This window comes from Gorilla gorilla, chromosome 11, assembly GCF_029281585.2.
Source record: "Gorilla gorilla gorilla isolate KB3781 chromosome 11, NHGRI_mGorGor1-v2.1_pri, whole genome shotgun sequence".
In the NCBI taxonomy this organism is placed as follows: Eukaryota; Metazoa; Chordata; class Mammalia; order Primates; family Hominidae; genus Gorilla; species Gorilla gorilla.
In genome coordinates, this window is record NC_073235.2 from 99,624,715 (window position 1) to 99,639,027 (window position 14,313).

At 39.9% G+C, this 14,313-nt stretch overlaps 1 protein-coding gene and 1 pseudogene across 5 annotated transcripts in view; one reads left to right on the forward strand and one right to left on the reverse strand.

The window, feature by feature from the left end:
• The window catches only part of ANKRD44 (ankyrin repeat domain 44), a 348,412-nt gene that overhangs the window by 286,266 nt on the left and 47,833 nt on the right, over positions 1-14,313 (reverse strand). The gene's annotated exons all lie outside the window — the stretch shown is intronic.
• On the forward strand, positions 11,564-12,168 carry LOC129531933 (ATP synthase F(0) complex subunit C2, mitochondrial-like; annotated as a pseudogene).

Consider the following 14,313-nt stretch of genomic DNA (forward strand, 5'->3'; position numbering starts at 1 on the left):
GTTCTCCAAAAGAACTGAACTAATTAACATTGCTGCCAGAAATGTAAGAATATACTCACATCAGCACAAAGAAGATATCACATCAGCTTTGTTTTATTTATATTTATATTAGTTTAATAGCCATAAAATGGTTTCTCATTATTTTCTTCCTTCCATTTCTTTGATTTGGAGTGGAGTGTTTTTCTATAGGCATGCTTGCAAGTATTTCCTCCTGTGAAAAATCTGTTCTTACTCTTTGCCCATTAATCTTTCTGGATCTTGGTGCTGTTGTGATTCACATATTTCAAAACAAAGTTGGCTTAATTTTATTTCTGCAAACTGAATGCAGACTGAATGACTGGTTCGTCTAGACTTACACTTGGGCGGACCCAAATTCCAGCTTGTTTCCTCAACCTCCCAAATTTCAACAACTGAGGCATAAATGTCAATCTTAGCTATAAAAATATGAAAACGAATGTTTCCACTACTTAGTTTTTTTCCTTCAAAAGACATACTAGGGCTGCTATATTTGAAAATTCTAAGAGTAATATTAACATTTATGCATCAGTCCTTGTTTTCATAAGCAACTACACTCTCTAAATGAAGAATTATTCTTTCAGTATGGGAATAATAGCCATGATAAAATATCTTTTGTGTCTTTATCCTAAAATTGCTAAGTACAAAATCAGAGGGGGAATAAAGCAGTATCTTCAGATTTTGTTTTGCTTAAATAGGAAAAAAACTTCTTAAAATAACACATACACTAAAACTATTTAATCTTTCAGCAAAAAAAAAGAACACGCATTGGTATACAAACACTTTTGGACTCCACCACTCTGCCTGTTACCTATTTCTGTTACCTAAATATTTTTTCCCAAACCAGAATTCCTAAGAGAAACTTAAAATACAGATTCCTGCTCCCCCCTACCCGCCCCGCCCTGCCAAAGGTCTAACAAATCAAAATCCTTAGGGTTGCATCCTGAATATATATATATATGTAATTTTTTTTTTTTTAGACGGAGTCGGAGTCTCTGTCGCCCAGGCTGGAGTGCAGTAGCGCCATCTCGGCTCACTGCAAGCTCCGCCTCCCGGGTTCACGCCATTCTCCTGCCTCAGCCTCCCGAGTAGCTGGGACTACAGGCGCCCACCACCACGCCCGGCTAATTTTTTGCATTTTCAGTAGAGACGGGGTTTCACCGTGTATAACCAGGATAGTCTTGATCTCCTGACCTCATGATCCACCCACCTCAGCCTGTCTCACGCCAGGCATGAGCCACTATATTTTTTAAATATTCCCCAAGTGTTCAAATATTTTAGCTGCAAAATTCTCTTTTTAAACTAAATCTTTATAAGAACCATAAGACTAATATTTATATTGATTTTTAAATGCTGTTAGGCAAAAGACCTGTATTTACTCTTGCAGTGCTTTGAAAAGAGTTTCTGAAAGATAATTTACACCCTTAATTAATCCTTTACCTAAAAAAAAGTAGAGGCCAGAAACAAATATTTTTGACTTTTTATAGTACCTGACTGCTTTAAAAGCTCTTTGTAAGCTGACCGTAGGCACAGATCACGTGGCATCCACTATCAATACTCGTAAGTCTAATTTATCCTCGGGATGTTCCCTGAAGTATTCAGGAATTCTTAGTCCTATTACAAAGATTTTGTTGCTGTGATAGTGGTTTTGTTTGTTTATTCAGAAAAATAAAAGTCAAAAAAACAGCTGCTGTATAATGATGGTACAACCATGAGTAATTTTATTTTTTCAAGCTTTTCTTTAACGTCTTGAGGAAATGATTTTTATACTTCAGGGAAAATTAAAAGGGGTTCATTAAAAAACCTGGTGGCATTCCCAATTTATCTACTGAGGGCTTTTGAATTCTTCTCACTGTCAGTTAGGAGACTGACATTATCTCAGTTATTAAGATTATTAGAATCTTATTCTAGGATATCAATAAACATAGTGGATAGTTTATTAATGTATTCAATAATGTCAATGTCCACATTATCCTACTGCTATATATTATCTACACACACACACACACACACACACGTACATATTCCACATACGTCAATAAAAATAGTAGGTGGTTTAATGTCTTCAATAATGTTGATTTCTGCATTATTCTACTAATATGAATTATGCTATATATATTTATTCCATATATATGTAGAATATACATATAAAAAGAAACCTGTAAGAACTTGAGACCAGAAAGATATTAATGTAGACATCTCCTATGTCAATTCTTTCCTAACTCTCCAAGATATTCCCATGTAGGTGTTTAAATCACAGAAAAGTACTTCTGCTGGAATCTCACCTAGGTAAAGAGAAAGCTCTGCAGTTAGTTTTGTCTTCTTTCTGTGGCCCAGAAAAACAAAGTCATACTATGTGAAGTGGGCTATGAGGAGATACAGACAGGCGACTCTATGTGGGCTGCAAGTGAAAGAGTTAACTATTTACAAGCCCACTGATGCCTCCAACACTGGCTAAATCACATTATTCTGCCTTATTCCAGAAACACACTCATAATCCGCACAGGGTTCTTGAAAGATTACACTAACGTTTCTTAGCCCAGCCACCCACAATGGGAGTATTCTGTACACAATTCTGTAATACACAAGCAGTGAATCTTCTGGCCTCACGTAACTAAAACAAGAAAAATACTCAATAACTCAACATGGTATCATGTTAAACTTCCAACTCCAAGACCAGGCACGGTGGCTCACGCCTATAATCCCAGCACTTTGGGAGGCCAAGGCGGGCAGATCACCTGAGGTCAGGAGTTTGAGACCAGCCTGACCAACATGGCGAAACCCTATCTCTACTAAAAATACAAAAATTAGCCGGGCGTGGCGGTGGGTGCCTGTAATCCCAGCTGCTCGGGAGGCTGAGGCAGGAGAACCTGGGAGGCAGAGGCTGCAGTGAGCTGAGAAAGCGCCACTACACTCCAGCCTGAGCAACAGAGCAAGGCTCCATCTTAAAAAACAAAAACAAACAAAAAAAAAAAACTTCCAACTCCAGCCTGTAATTGGCCAGAAATGTCAGTACTTTCTGAACTATCCTACCAAAGTGTCCTAACAGCGGAGGAGCATCTCTTAAATACAAAATTAATTATTCTCCCTTATGGTTATCTTTAAAATTCTTGCAAATGTTCTACCTTAGTGTGTGTGTATATGTGTATAGACACACATACATACATACATACACACACACATATATATATTTGCTTTAATATTAAAATCATGTTTCTTCTAAAAGGGGGGAAATTGATACTGTAGGAGTATGTTCCACCTTACTGTGTGTGTATAGACACACATACATACATATACACACACACACATATATATATGTGCTTTAACATCAAAATCATGTTTCTTCTAAAACTAAGGGGGAAATTGATACTCTAGGCGTATGTACTAGTTGTACTGTGGCACTTCATCATGTCCCCAGAGGGGTGCACACCTATCAGATTAACTGCCTTTTCCAAAATGCTCCCCTTCCATCCATGAAACACATCTACAAATCAAGTTCCTAAGAGTTATTTGTCCAAGGTGCTGCCCTGAGGCCCAAGGCAATAGTTAACTGAACCAGAGAAGTATTCAGCTCAGGGCAGCCAAGGAGATTCCCTGTCCAGAGAATGTGAGAAGGAGATGAAGAGTGAGCGTCAGTCTCTCTTTGGCTGAACCTGTAGCCATATGTTACATGACTATGGTCCAAGAAGTCGGAAAGGCGGTCTTTAGAAAAGGAAGGAATGAAGAAGACACTCAGAGAGAAGCAGACACCAGAGGTAGGATGGGAATGCTGCCTGTTCCTCACAGAGCCCTGTCTATGGGGTTACGCTTCCTGGGGCTGGGCTCCCATCATTTGGAAGCTCAGCTTCCTGAGTAGTCACCTCAGCATACACAGAACACTCATGTGAGAAACACAAGCTAAGTGACAAAAAAAGGCAGGCACAACAGAGCAGCCTGGGGCCTTATTCACCAAGAGGTAAATCACTTGCTGTGGGCACACCCCAACTCTGAAAGAAAAACCAAATTAACAACCATGCAAGCTCCTATTTGGATATAAGCTAGGTATCCCTTCTTTTCTAGCAAGAAGGAATAAACCTAACATGACTTGCATTAAACATCATAGTTTTGGAATTCAGAATCTGTAAATTGTAAGTTATGGCCCCAAAACAAAAGAAGAACTACAGGCCTGCCTGTGAACTTCCTTTTTCCTAGGCTGTTACATGCTTTGCTGTTGCCACTGACAGTGTGGTAAGAGGCGGCCCCCTGGGTTTCCCCAGCCAGGCTGCCCCATCGAAGGCAGCTACACAGCGGCCAGGACAAGCCAGCCAGAGCCAGTAGGGCTGGAGCCCTGACAAAGGCAACGACGCTCCTGGAGTCAGATAATGAAAGCCAGAGCAGGAAGGACCCTGTGCTTCATGTAAGACGTTCACCAAATAAAGAAATGTTTAATCACGCATCTGTGCTGTACATTGCAGGAGCCTTTGAAAAGCGTAATGCCTGGGTGCAGTTTAAAAATAAGGAATCTTAATCTATCTGGTCTAACTTTAGAAAATTGTTTGGAGGGGATTCTTAAGATACTCTGAATTTATACTTTCTTAACAGGGGCTGTCTTTTGTATATGTGGTTTGTGAGAAAATGTGTGATTGATCTGTAATTTGAGCCTCTTTTCGAAGCTTATAGTATCATTGGATTCAAACCATTTTCATTTAATGCTCTAGATGGCAGAACACTAAGACCTAAGCAATTAAAAAGGGAAAGATTTCAGATAATGAACTAGTTTCTAGTGACTGTCCAACAGTGGACCAGGCTCGTTTCTAAATCACTAGGTGTCTAAACTTGACAACAGTTAAAACTAGATCCCTAACTGTCAGGAGCATGAGTACAAAAGATTCCTGCTGTTCTATGATGTGTTTCTGACTATGTGTCTTTGAAAGGCCTTTCACCTTTAATGCTCCAAAATTTAGATGTTCTCCATATACCAACGGCTTTATAAAAAGTAAATGTAAGCACACAGAGCCAAAAGACAACTTGAACACAAGTTATCTACATCAAAGTAACAAAACCAAAGTGCATTTGTCTTTACACCAGGAAATAAATCAAATTGAGACAGATGAACAGGAAAAAAAATATGTCATGAACCTGAAGTTAAACATCTACTTTTCAGGCTTGAATTTTTAAAAAATACACTTCTAAGATTCTTTCCCAAGAAGGCTTCATGTATATACAAATACATTAATCCCCCTTAGAATAGATTTAAAACAAAGGCCTTGGTGTTTCAGAAAATGGCATACAAAAGGGGAGGATGTAAGGCCCTGTGTATAAACAAGTCAAGAAGCTCGTATCCTAAGCTAATCGCTCCTGTGCAATGGGAGGCAGCCACATCACCCTAGTCCAGGACTTCCATGTACTCCCAGTAAATTGTAAACTGTCCTGTAAGGGGGCTTCAGCCTTCTCATAGATCTCAGATCAAAGACCAAGTCTATAAAGAGAGAGGAAGAAGAAAAAAAACTGTATTCATGCTTTGGGTGCCTCCGGAGGTACAGAAAAGAGAGAAGTCAGTTGATGTCTCCAAACCTCTACAAGCAGCTCATCTTCAAAAAAAAAAATGGAAGAATAGGTGAAAACACCAATCCAATCCCCAAGAAGAAAGCACTCTCCTTGCACAGGTTTAGTGTTTAAAATTTCAGGTGCCTGAGCTTAAGCAGATTCCAGGACTCTCTTGGAGGTGGCAGCTATCACTGTGTGGGATTTCTTTATAGTAAAGGTGATTAGCTCTCTTTCAGATCATTTTGCAAAGGAAGTCAGTTGGACAAATGTGAGTACCATGTAGACCCACCTGGGAAAGCTAAATATTTACCAGTTCAGTCTGGTATGACAGTAGTTTTTAAGAGGCATTCTTTAAAGAACAAATTAAAAGCACACAGAAACACAGATTTTTTTTTTTTTACTTGATTAAAAGAATCAACAGACAGTAACAGTCAGCTTTTTAGTGATTATTATAAAACTTCGGGGAAAAAAACAATCATGACTTTCTTCAGTTCCTTTTTCTTTTATTTAGTATCTTAAAACAATTCAATATTTTTGCACAAATTTTTTATTGTGTAAAGTATACATAAAATTTACCATTTTATAACTAAAAGAGTATAATTGGATTGTTTGTAACACAAAGGATAAATGCTTGAGGGGATGGATACCCCATTCTCCATGATGTACTTATTTCACATTGCACGCATGTATCAAAACATTTCATGTACTCCACAAATATATACACCTACTATGTACCCACAAAAAAATAAAATTTTTTAACTTACCATTTTAACCATCTTTAAGTGTACAGTTCACTGGGATTAAGTACATTCACATTATTAAACAACCATTACCATCATTCATCTCCAGAAATTTTTCCCCATCCCATACTGAAACTCCGTGCCAATTAAACAATAACTTCCCATTGCCTCTTCCCTTTATCCCTGGTAACCACTATTCTACTTTCTGTCTCTCTGAATTTGACTACTCTAGGTACCTTATATAAATGAAAATCATACAATAGTTGTTCTTGCATCTGGCTTATTTCACTTAGCATAATATCTTCAAGGTCAGCTATGTTGTAGCATGTGTCAGAATTCCCTTCCTTTTTATTTTTATTTTTATTTATTTATTTATTCATTTATTTATTTTTGAGATGGAGTCTTGCTCTGCCACCCAGGCTGGAGTACAGTGGTGCGATCTTGGCTCCCTGCAACCACTGCCCCAGGTTCAAGAAGTTCTCTTGCCTCAGCCTCCCAAGTAGCTGTGATTACAGGCATGTGCCGCCACACTCGGCTAATCCTTTTTTTTTTTTTTTGTATTTTTAGTAGAGACAGGTTTCACCATGCTGGCCAGGCTGATCTCGAACTCCTGACCTCAAGTGATCCACCCACCTTGGCCTCCCGAAGTGCTGGGATTACTTTGGGAATTCTTTACTAGGCCAGAATTTCCTTCCTTTTTAAGGCTGAATAATATTCACATATATCACATTCTGTTTATCAATTCATACGTCATTAGACGTTTGAGTTGTTTCCATCTTTTGGTTATTGTGGATAATGCTGCTATGAACATGAATGTACTAATATCTGTTCACCTCTCTGCTTTCAATTCTTTTGGATATATACCCAGACGTAGGATTGCTAGATCAAATGGTATTTCTATATATAACTTTTTGAGAAACCACCACACAGTTTTTCATGGCAGCTGCACCATTTTACATTCCCAACAGCAAAGCACAAGGTCTTCAATTTCCCCACATCCTCACCAAGATTTGCTGTTTCTGGTTTTCAGATAGTCACCCTGATGAGTATGAAGTGGTATCTCATTTGTGGTTTTGACTGGCATTTCCCTAATGATCAGTGATTGCTCCATTTTCTTCTAAATGGTGTTTCAAAATGTGTCTTCTTGTTTTGTTTCAGTATCTCTTTCTGTAGGATAGAAATGTAATGCTTGCTCTGAGTAGATATTCATGAAGTGCTCTGGGAGTTCTGAAGAACTTCCAACACACTAAAACTAAGAAGCCAGGGATTCCATTATTCAGGTCTCAACCACCTACCAAATCTTGCAGCCTAGACAGAAAGACATTGCCAAGTTTCCTTCTAGGCTCTTAAAGACTAGGTAAAGCAGCCTTAAGCACAGTCCTCCTACAAAGGCAATAATGTAAGTTTTTATTGTCTAGGAAGATTAATGAACTGGGTGAGTAAACATGAAAAGCAGGATGGTCCCAGGACTCTAGACCCAGAGATGCAAATTTGGGCCATTGAGTCCAGCATTGCAGCTCCTACCAGAGGCCTCCCCTGAGTAGCTCCTGCTTACTTATATACTTCTGTGTCCCCCCCCCAGAGCTAAACACTAAGAACACAACATAGCAACAGACTCAACCTTAAGAATAACTTTGTAAACCTAAGAAACAAAAACAAAGGTACTTGGAAGATACGGGAGTTAAAAATCCAGTTTTGAGACAGGTCCTTGTTAAATTCCCCCGATCTAGGTTCCTCTTGTCTAGCCCACCATGATTTCCCAGACTTCTGCAGATAATCTCTTTCCTTTCTGCATCTAAGCTGATCCAACACTCCTTAGGCTGCCTGAGAAAACTTCACTTTCAAATCTTTTCTCCTTTTTGTTAAACTGTCGTCCTCCAACTCATAGTCACTAATTCAACAGCCAACAAGCATATGCTGCAGACTCCATCGTGCCAGGTGCTGAGCTTGGCACTAGAGACACCATGATGAATAAGACCAGGCCCCAGCAGGAAGGACTTGCTGTAGAGGGAGCCTGCCTTCTCTAGGTTCTTACTTTATCTAAAATGCTAATGTATCTCCTGGGGCATATAACCACCTTTTGGTCATCTATAGAGTCATTTGCTATATAACTCATTGAAAAGAATATGGTTCAGGAGTTTCACATTTGTGTGGGATTCCCATGAGTGTGACTGTTAATTTGAGGGGGGGAAAAAAAAGAAAGAAAGAAAAGAATGTGGTCCAATAAAGAACACAGGCTATACTATCTTATATGACCTTGAGCAAAGTCACTCATCAGTGGCCTTGCCTGAAAAACGGTAAGACTACTTTTCCTAGAAACAGAGACCTAAACCAGACAATATTTTTAAAATTTTACTATTATTATACTTTAAGTTTTAGGGTACATGTGCACAACGTGCAGGTTTGTTACATATGTATACATGTGCCATGTTGGTGTGCTGCACCCATTAACTCATCATTTAGCATTAGGTATATCTCCTAATGCTATCCTCCCCACTCCCCCCACTCCACAACAGTACCCGGTGTGTGATGTTCCCCTTCCTGTGTCCATGTGTTCTCATTGTTCAATTCCCACCTATGAGTGAGAACATGTCGTGTTTGGTTTTTTGTCCTTGTGATATTTTGCTGAGAAGGATGGTTTCCAGTTTCATCCATGTCCCTACAAAGGACATGAATCATCATTTTTTATGGCTGCATAGTATTCCATGGTGTATATGTGCCACATTTTCTTAATCCAGTCTATCGTTGTTGGACATTTAGGTTGGTTCCAAGTCTTTGCTATTGTGAATAGTGCCGCTATAAACATACGTGTGCATGTGTCTTTATAGCAGCATGATTTATAATCCTTTGGGTATATGCCCAGTAATGGGATGGCTGGGTCAAATGGTATTTCTAGTTCTAGATCCCTGAGGAATCACCACACTGACTTCCACAATGGTTGAACTAGTTTACAGTCCCACCAACAGTGTAAAAGTGTTCCTATTTCTCCACATCCTCTCCAGCACCTGTTGTTTCCTGACTTTTTAATGATCGCCATTCTAACTGGTGTGAGATGGTATCTCATTGTGGTTTTGATTTGCATTTCTCTGATGGCCAGTGATGATGAGCATTTTTTCATGTGTTTTTTGGCTGCATAAATGTCTCCTTTTGAGAAGTGTCTGTTCATATACTTCGCCGTCTTTTTGATGGGGTTGTTTGTTTTTTTCTTGTAAATTTGTTTGAGTTCATTGTAGATTCTGGATATTAGCCCTTTGTCAGATGAGTAGGTTGCAAAAATTTTCTCCCATTTTGTAGGTTGCCTGTTCACTCTGATGGTAGTTTCTTTTGCTGTGCAGAAGCTCTTTAGTTTAATTAGATCCCATTTGTCAACTTTGGCTTTTGTTGCCATTGCTTTTGGTGTTTTAGACATGAAGTCCTTGCCCATGCCTATGTCCTGAATGGTATTGCCTAGGTTTTCTTCTAGGATTTTTATGGTTTTAGGTCTAACACTTAAGTCTTTAATCCATCTTGAATTAATTTTTGTATAAAGTGTAAGGAAGGGATCCAGTTTCAGCTTTCTACATATGGCTAGCCAGTTTTCCCAGCACCATTTATTAAATAGGGAATCCTTTCCCCATTGCTTGTTTTTGTCAGGTTTGTCAAAGATCAGATAGTTGTAGATATGTGGCATTATTTCTGAGGGCTCTGTTCTGTTCCATTGGTCTATATCTCTGTTTTGGTACCAGTACCATGCTGTAACCAAACAATCTTTTAAAGGGAAGTTCATCAGATGCTTTTTTGCCAACCAAAAAAAAAAAAAAAGTAAAAAAGATAGACAATCTTTTCTTTAAAAAAAATGTTTCTTTTCTAATTGTTTTCTTTTCTAAAAACATAAGTCTGTATGCCAAAGATAAAGCTTTGATGACTGTACACACCCTGTCTTCTTCCATAGTAGCTGTTATTACTGCTGAGCCTTCTGAAAAGTGTTTAAGGAGTGATAACAAGGGACCCTAGAGAATCTGAGACTTTTCGTTGCTAAACAAAAAATCAGAACCATGCTTGAGACGTTATACTACTAAGACAGCAAGAACATTTGTCTCATATCAAACAAGAGACAGGGTCTGCTAACTGCAGTGATGGCCAGAAGAGATAGCCTGCAAGTCTAGTTCATCCTTATGAAGAAAACAGGATCTGAAAAAAACTCACACCTTGAAATCATCTCTTCTGTGTGATGGGATAAGAGAAAAACCGAGGGCAAAATGCAAATTCACATGCAACTAGAAATCACAACTAAAAATCTATAATGTATGATATGTGCTAGGCTTTACAATAAGAGTCTATGAGAAACAGCTTACTTCCTACCAGCCAGGACAAAATATTCACACACTGTTATACAAACAAATCTTCCTAGCCATACGGTAGTTCCCTCTGATACAGCACTCTGGGCAGAGAGCAATAAACAAAATCCAGACAGGAAGTAGCCAGAAAGAATAAATGGCAGAGCTTTCTGGCAGTATCTTCCTGTAGAGAAACAAGAGACAGCTTTTTATTTTAATAAAATTATCTTAGAACCCAGGCCCTAAAATTACTTATTAATATGATTCCCCACAGAGGTGGGGAAGTTATAAATGAGGTTGTAGTGTTTTGGCTCCATTCCTAGAGTCAACATCATGAAGTGAACTCTATTTACTGACCACTGACAACTCCAGAATCAAATTCCCATCCAGAATGAACAATTTTGACCTACCCCCTAGTGGGTGCCCTTTCTGAAGCCTTTTCTCATTTTAAGGCATATGGATTTGTGCTAACGGAAATTCCACGTAAAAATTTCAACCTACCAAAATGAGTGCATTCTTTCCACAGAAGAATGTTTGAAGAAACTACAGTTGCTTTTAAGTTAAGATTGACAGGTCAGGCGTGGTGGCTCATGCCTGTAATCCCAGCACTTTGGGAGACCGAGGTGGGTGGATCACTTGAGGCCAGGAGTTCAAGACTAATCTGCCCAATATGGTGAAACCCTGTCTCTAATTAAAAATTAGCCAGGCATGGTGGAGCACACCTGTAATTCCAGTTACTTGGGAGGCTGAGACAGGAGAATCGCTTTAACCCAGGAGGCAGAGGTTGCAGTAAGCCGAGATCACGCCACTGCACTCCAGCCTGGGAAACACAGTGAGACTCTTTTTAAAAAAAAACAAAAACAAAAACAAAAAACGTTAACAATACATTCAAAATTTACTTTCCTAACATGGATATCTAAACAATACATTAAGCAAGATATCATATTGCATGATATGCTCTGGTGCTGTCTGTGAATAATAATGCCTCTTTAAAAGGTGTTGTGTCTTCCCTGCACTGGGCCCAGCTCTCCTGCCACAGCCCCTCACCCCCTGAAAATGTACACCTGCTCCAAGTTCGTCTCCACTCCCTCCTTGGTCAAGAGCGCCTCACAGCTGCTAAGCCATCTGCTACCTGCAGTGGTGCTGAAACGACCAGAGACACTGACAGGTGAGAACCTCAGCAGCTTGACAGTCTCACGTCCCCTTACATCACTTGTCCCTGGCCGCAGCTTGGAAAGCAGCGCCATTTCAAGGGACATCGACACAACAGCCAAGTTCATTGGGGCTGGGGCTGCCACAGTTTGGGTGGCGGGCTCTGGGGCTGGGATTGCGACTGTGTTTGGGAGCCTCATCATTGGTTATGCCAGGAACCCTTCTCTGAAACAACAGCTCTTCTCTTCTCCTACACCATTCTAGGCTTTACCTTCTAGGAAACCATGGGGCTCTTTTGCCTGATGGTGGCCTTTCTCATCCTCTTCCCCATGTGAAGCAGCTGTCTCCACCTCCCATATTTCTTTCTCCCATGTCTTGTCAGCCCTGTATGTTTCTTTTCCTGCACCTCCCCAGATGGCCTGGGGAACATGGTTGGCTCAGGGTTTGATAGAGGAAAGACAAATACTGTATTAATAAGAAAAAGAAAAAAAAAAGGTGTCAAGTTTGAATTTGCCTGAAAGCCACAGCAGTACAGGAACACTGAAGGGCAAATGTCACTATCCCGGTGTAGCAGAGGCTCCTAGCTGTCTCCCCAATATCCGTCTTCTCTCTCCTCTATAGTAACAGAAGCCTTAGCTAGGCACATGGCTGCCTCCCTAAAGATTACATTTCCCAGCCTGCCTTGTAGAAAATTAATTATGTGATTGATTCTGGCTAATGGAATAAGATGTTTTCAACTTCCAGGTCATGTTCTTAAAAGGAAAGGAGGCCAGAAGCCCGGTACAGTGGTATGCATCTGTAGTCCCAGCTACGCCTGAGGCTGAGGCAGGAGGATCACTCGAGCCTAGGAGCTTGAGACCAGCCTGGGCAACATAGTGAGATCATGTTTCTTATTTTAAAAAGAAAAGAAAAAGGAAAAGGAAAAGAAAGGAGCCTGCCCTCCTCTTTCCTACTTCCTTTTCCCATAGTGATAGAAGATGGAGCAACTACCTTAGCTGAAAGATAGAAGCTATGTGGTAGAGATGGCATAGTAATAAAAGAAAACTTTATCCCCAACATCATGGAGTCATCTTCTCAGCCTTGGTTTGTTTATGCTCAGACCATTATAGATGAGAGTAAAATAAACTTCTGTGTTCTAATTTTGACCAAATAAGTATCCCAACTAATACCTCTCTTGAAGCACTTTGAATTCAACCGCTATCTTTTGTTTTGATAGCCGTTCCTTACGCAGAAAGCACCCTGGATTTCTTGAAAGGAATTTCCCAGCATGTTTTCAGCATGCACTGTCAGAGTTTGATGATAGCATCAACGTTTTTGAGTTTTTAGTATCATTTTTCACAATCCTTGAAGTCAGAGCTGCAACAAATACTTCATAACATGGGGTGGATTTCCTCCCTTTCCCTCAGGGCATTCTCACAGAAGGAGAAAGTCTTCGGCTCTAGCACCCATCCAGTAAAGGGCTAGTCTTGTCTTCCCCATCTCTGTCTCTAGCCAGAGATGGCAGGATGCTCCTGGGCACTAGAATCCTTCACATCATTTATAATATGGGAACCTTTCTTTAACCTTTTCCAGACCCCTGAGGGTGATTAGAAAATAACATTTCCCAAGTTCAAGAAATCAAAACCCATGACTCTATATCCCAGACAAAATGGACAAAATACTTACATCAAAGTTACCAGGTCAGCTTTTATAGGCTCCTTAAAAATTATATGGTTTTCTTTTAAAAGACACTAAAAGTTCTCAATTTTTTAATGGTCATTGCCATTTACAAAATAAAAACGATAGTTGGCTCAATGACAAGGACAGTAAAAGAGTCAGCAGCGTCTTGGGCACACTGAGAAAACCCAGTAAACCTCCCACAGAATTCCGTCCTCATAGAAATATTCTGTCCAACATCAACCCTGAATCCCACTCTAGCCAAAAATTCAAATAAGTGCAAAGACATCATGAGCTCATTCCACATGCCAGGTAGCTTTTTCTTATTTTAGACAGAGAAATGCTAACGTACTTCCTTAAGTAACAGCACTTTTTTTCTTTTTTTTTTTTTTTTTTTTGGTGGGGAGGGGGTGGGGAGACAGAGTCTTGCTCTGTCAGCCAGGCTGAAGTGCAGTGGCATGATCTCAGCTCACCGCAACCTCTGCCTCCTGGGTTCAAGTGATTCTCCTGCCTCAGCCTCTCGAATAGCTGGGACTATAGGGGTGCGTCACAGCACCAGCTAATTTTTTGAATTTTTAGTAGAGACAGGGTTTTACCATGTTGGCCAGGCTGGTCTCGAACTCCTGACCTCAAGTGATCTGCCTGTCTCAGCCTCCCAAAGTGCTGGGATTACAGGTGTGAGCCACCATTCCTGGCCAGTAACAGCTTTTTAAAAATGAAGTTGTGGGCTACCTCTTTTCTTTCTTTACTGTCTCTGCCTTGTCTAATAAAAATGACAGAGCATTTTGTTTCATGATTCTCTATCTCCTAAGTGTAGAGTTTCTCATATGCAGAGATCATTATAATTGAGACCATTTATGAACAAAGCATATTAAATGTTACCATGAAAATACTGCAAACCAATGGGT